This window comes from Macrobrachium rosenbergii, chromosome 14 (assembly GCF_040412425.1).
Source record: "Macrobrachium rosenbergii isolate ZJJX-2024 chromosome 14, ASM4041242v1, whole genome shotgun sequence".
In the NCBI taxonomy this organism is placed as follows: Eukaryota; Metazoa; Arthropoda; class Malacostraca; order Decapoda; family Palaemonidae; genus Macrobrachium; species Macrobrachium rosenbergii.
In genome coordinates this window covers 31097384-31102189 of record NC_089754.1, presented here as the reverse complement: position 1 = coordinate 31102189, position 4806 = coordinate 31097384, and the positions used below count along the sequence as shown (strand labels likewise).

At 34.7% G+C, this 4806-nt stretch overlaps 1 protein-coding gene across 2 annotated transcripts in view; it reads right to left on the bottom strand.

Moving 5' to 3' along the window:
* Positions 1-1342: 1342 nt before the first annotated feature.
* LOC136845861 (achaete-scute complex protein T4-like) overlaps positions 1343-4806 on the bottom strand; it is a 10053-nt gene continuing 6589 nt past the window's right edge. Inside the window, exons 2-3 of one of the 2 annotated variants that reach the window (XM_067116277.1) lie at positions 4358-4806; positions 1343-3613 (exon numbers count right to left, since the gene is read on the bottom strand). The exon at positions 4358-4806 is cut by the window's right edge and continues 183 nt beyond it. The gene's annotated coding sequence lies outside the window, so the exon portion shown is untranslated. The remainder of the gene's footprint in view (positions 3614-4357) is intronic. The other variant, XM_067116278.1, reaches the window with a different exon arrangement.

Sequence of the window (4806 nt, the reverse complement as noted above, 5' to 3'; positions counted from 1 at the left end):
TAATGTATTAAACAGACCCATGCCGGCCATGGAGAAGCCTATGTGTCCCGCCAACATAAAAATGGACACATTTCTCCTTTGTTTCATCACACCTGCCTATCTCTCCCTACTCGGAGATGCCCAGGGTATCTTGGGATTAGTTGTTGTGGTGGGGTTGGGATTACTGATATAAAAAGAGGTTACAAGAACTTTATTTACTGACGTGCAGTGGTATACAGTGGAGACTTCCATAAAGGGAAATAGGGTGTGGACTTTTGTAATGGGAATGAAACAAGATGTAAAATGGCAATGTTGAATGAAGTGGGTGATGTTTCCATTCTGGGTCTAGTTGCTTTTACAATAAAATTCCAATAATATTTCTTATTTGTTCTTCACTGATATTTGTTTTACTTATTAGTGAACCCACAGTCATTATTGTTCAAAACGTATTAACTTGTGCTTCCTATAGCATATCGGTTTTTACATGCCATAAATATTTAACTTTCACTTTTCTTGTATACCCTTTCTATATTACTCTTATAATAGCAACATTCTCTCTCTCTCTCTCTCTCTCTCTCTCTCTCTCTCTCTCTCTCTCTTCTCTCTCTTCTTTAATTCCCAATTATTTCATATTTCTCTTTATCCGTATTCTTTCTTAAAATGTTGATTCGGTGACCCACTTATTGTCACGATTTTCGAACCTCGCCAGGTGGAATTCACTTGACCTATTTTCATCCTTGTTTCAGGTCCGGAATAAAAAAAAAAACTGAGAAACTGAAAACAAACTTTCATTTTTTTTTATTTAAAAGAGGTCTTTACTGTATATTATATTATTTACCTTATTTAATCATTCAATTTAAACTTCATACAATGTAATTTTTTTTATTCAATTTAATATGCTAGTATTCACATTATTTCTACCTTTAAAAATTCTATAACAAATTTATATGAAACATTGAGTATTTTTAAACCAGTTTCTTAGGATCTTGATTTTCACTCATTCAAAATATTCTCGTGAGTCATCCATTTTCTTATATTTCTTAATATGTTAATGATATATTTTGCAGTGTCCTATTTTCTGTCTGCTATTCGAATATTTCAGTTTTGTCTGAAGAAATATATTTTTATTTTGAGGTTTATATATCTGATCTTCAAACACTATTTTAACAGGTATCAGGTATTATATCACTTTTATGCCATGAATTAAAAACATTTAAAAATACTTTTTTTTAATTGTACATTAAAGTGTAATTTTGATATCTCATAAATTATAAGGAATATATTGCATAATTAAAATTTTAAATGATTTTCAGACATGCCACAAACAGTATAATTCAGGAAATAAGTAAGGAAACACAAGGCCTTGACTTATAAAGCATTGCCTTTATTATAACAAAAGCCTATGCATACCTATGAGATAAAAAAAAAATGATTTTGTACAGTATATACACAGGAGTAAAGTGTCTTGAGTCTCATAACTCAAGACTATACATCAAAAGACGAGAATCATATAGTTCAGTGGTACAACCGTCATACACTCATCATAAATGTCACTCAACATAAATGTCAACATTTTTCTTTTTTAACAAATATACATATAACATCATAGCCAACACCTATGCACCACCATATGTCTAAGGCTCATTGAGTATGGAATGTTTGTTGATATAAATTTTGTACACTAAGACAAATTGCATGGAATGTTTGATATAAATTTTGTACACGTAATATTTTTTTAGTCACTGCAATTTGGAAATGAGTATAGGAATTGCAACTGCAATAAGACAAAATTTCAAGGAATCTAATGATGTATGAATCAGTAATCATTGGGATGTGCATTACAATACAATGCACGTGAATTTATGGTTCATAATAAATGCCCGTTGCCTAAAACTAAATAAAAATTACATGTCTGTATCTTCCATATTCACATTAATCATAATAGCCCCTCCTCAAATTGACTTAACATTAAGAGAAATACTGGTCGAGTCTTTAAAACATAGAACTGACGTAGTCTAAGGCACTTTTGAGCAACAAAAAACAGATATAACTTCATAGAGATCAATAACCATCGTTTACCTTAGTCAAAATTATAACTAATAAACTTGTCACAAGTAGAGATCGCATTGTACGAAGGAAAAAAGAACCTTTAATCCAAAAGTGTCAATATAATAATTCAGTTTGTTAGTTAACAGTTATAAAGCACTACATAAGGCACATAAGGAAAATGTTTAGAAAAAAGGATGGAAGAGCATAGTGGTCGAGGGAGAGCTGCTAGGCAATCACATCCCAGGTTTTTTGACGCGAGTTCTGATTGGCTGGTTTGCTCTCCATCTCAAAGATATAATCGTATATATAATATATGTAGAAGCATTAAGAGATCACTCCATAGTTAAGGCACTTGGATGAGATGCAGTTTACGACCACACGGCACAGAGGAATAAGTGCCATTTTCTTTGCATGAGTTAGGAAGCTCTGTTAATGGTATATAAAATAGATATAGATATATATATGTATAAAATGTGTAATCAGTAAACAGCTTACCGAAATGAGAATCACCTTACAAAAATACATGGGGGGGGGTTAAAAACTTGTCTTTAGTAATGTCAAAAACTGTTTTGGTATACAAGTAACATTTAAAAATACATCTTCAACCTCTCTGAGGAACTCCTGCCATTTTTGGAAGTGTTAGTATATATATATATTATGACAATAGCACGCAGAAATCCAAAGATTTACCTTGTTTACATATGTATGTGCCTGTGTATTCACATCATGCAAACATACGTTTTTTTTTTATTTCCCGATGATATGCATAATCAGATCAGGTTTGTGGAAACGTCATTTCCTGAGTAATGAGAGGATTTTAAATTAAAATAAATAGATATGAGAAATGCAAATAGTCTATATAATAAAGAAATGTCTTTTTTAAAAGGGTGGGATTTTGAGCCATTGAACTAGTTTTGCTTCTTATATATAAATATAATCACAAGTCTTTAGAGTTAATAGGAAAAACAAATCATGGGTTGATCTGCCATGCTATGTCAGCCAAAACACAGGAAGAAACCTTTGGCATCAGTATTTTCATGTCTTATTTAAGCTCTGCTGCTCTGATGACTAGACATTCACAAATACTAAAATAAAAGAAACAAATAATTTCCCTTTTTGTGACTTGACAATCCCAAAATATAGATTAAAATATTCTGCTTTCATTTCATAAGGGAACTTTCAGTAGCACAAAAATACTGGTAATTGGAAATGCAGTTCGTACATCTTCTTCGTCATATTGTCACGCTTCCCATCATATGAAAATCTGTTTTTCCTACTTTCCAGAACAGGAGATGAAAGTTATAATACGTTGTTTATCCGCCTTCGTGTATCCATCATCAATTTTGCACTTGGAAGATGTCTTACAGAAAAACAAAATCCACATTTTTCATTCTTGTACCTTCTTTCCTCAAGCCGGTTTAAAAAAATTTTTTTTTTCCACTTTTCAGCAAGTTGGATGGAAATGTGCTGCTTTGGTGTTCGTTCTATCTTTTAAGTAGTCCTTCTTGGTTGCCTGACTTGGTGTTCTTGAGATGCAGATCCATCACCATTCGCTTCCAACCGTCCTCCAGATATGAATTCCATCCTGGAAAGAAGGTAGAGAAAATCATTAGCATGCGAATTATTGTCTAAATAATTTTGCAGATATATATGTCAACAGTTCTATGTTTCAATATAAATATATTTTACACAAATGAGAGAGAGAGAGAGAGAGAGAGAGAGAGAGAGAGAGAGAGAGAACCAGGAACGGGGATCATAAAGAGAAACAAAAGTACGTTTGAATAAACCCCATACTTATCTAGGCAACTAACTGAATGAACCTATTTCTCTTTTCCCTCTCACTTTCCCATCATTGAAAGCAAACATGCCCCCCACCCCCTGACAATCACAACTCCATGAATGGGTCTGGACTCTCCCAAAATGAATAAGTTCCGCACAATTACAGCCACACAAATCCTAATTTGTTGTTGTGAAGTTAGACTACTATAGAGTAAGGATCCCTGATGATTTAGTTCAATTAACCTTGGCATTTTTGTTGATGCTATGATAAAATTCCTGGGAAAAATCTGACCTTTGGTTAGACGTACTTTTCCTTCTACAGTTCACTTTCTAAATACATGCAGAACCAGTACAAGATTTAGTCATTTTTTGGCCCAGCCAACTTCATTTTTCGAAATGCCAAAGAACACCCGGGAACTGGAATCATCCTAAACGGTATCTCCAAGGTATATACCACGAAGGAAAAGACCATTAAGTAATCCTACCAAGCCATTCAGGAGAAAGGGGAAAAAGGTCGGATGCACTGGACTCCTTTCATCTCAGAACTTACCGATTATTATTAGCATTAGAAAGTGGGCAGGCCACTTTTTCCCCGCCCTTTTTCTCTTTCCCTCGTCTTCTGGGAGGCACCTCCTCCGTCGTGGTCCACTTTCCGAGAGCCATTTGGGACCATTGTGGATTTTCTCTTTAAAAAGGATTCTAAAGAGAGATATGCACACACACACACACATGGGCTGGTCCCAGGGAAAGGAGAGAGAGAGAGAGATGTCTTCATCCACGTTTCCACGGACAGAAGTCTGCAGTTCCAAGGAACTTCCAGGCCTTCTAGGCTGCTGGTTGGGGTAAACCAGGTGAGCTATGGCAAAGGGCACTTGGATATATATCTCTGGACGGACGCACATACATTCGTTGCCTTCCAAATCAGCGTTCTCTTCGTGGAAAAAATCTCCTGGAGGGTTTTTTTTTCACTTTCACTGCGTCATCCAGGTGTTCTGGGAG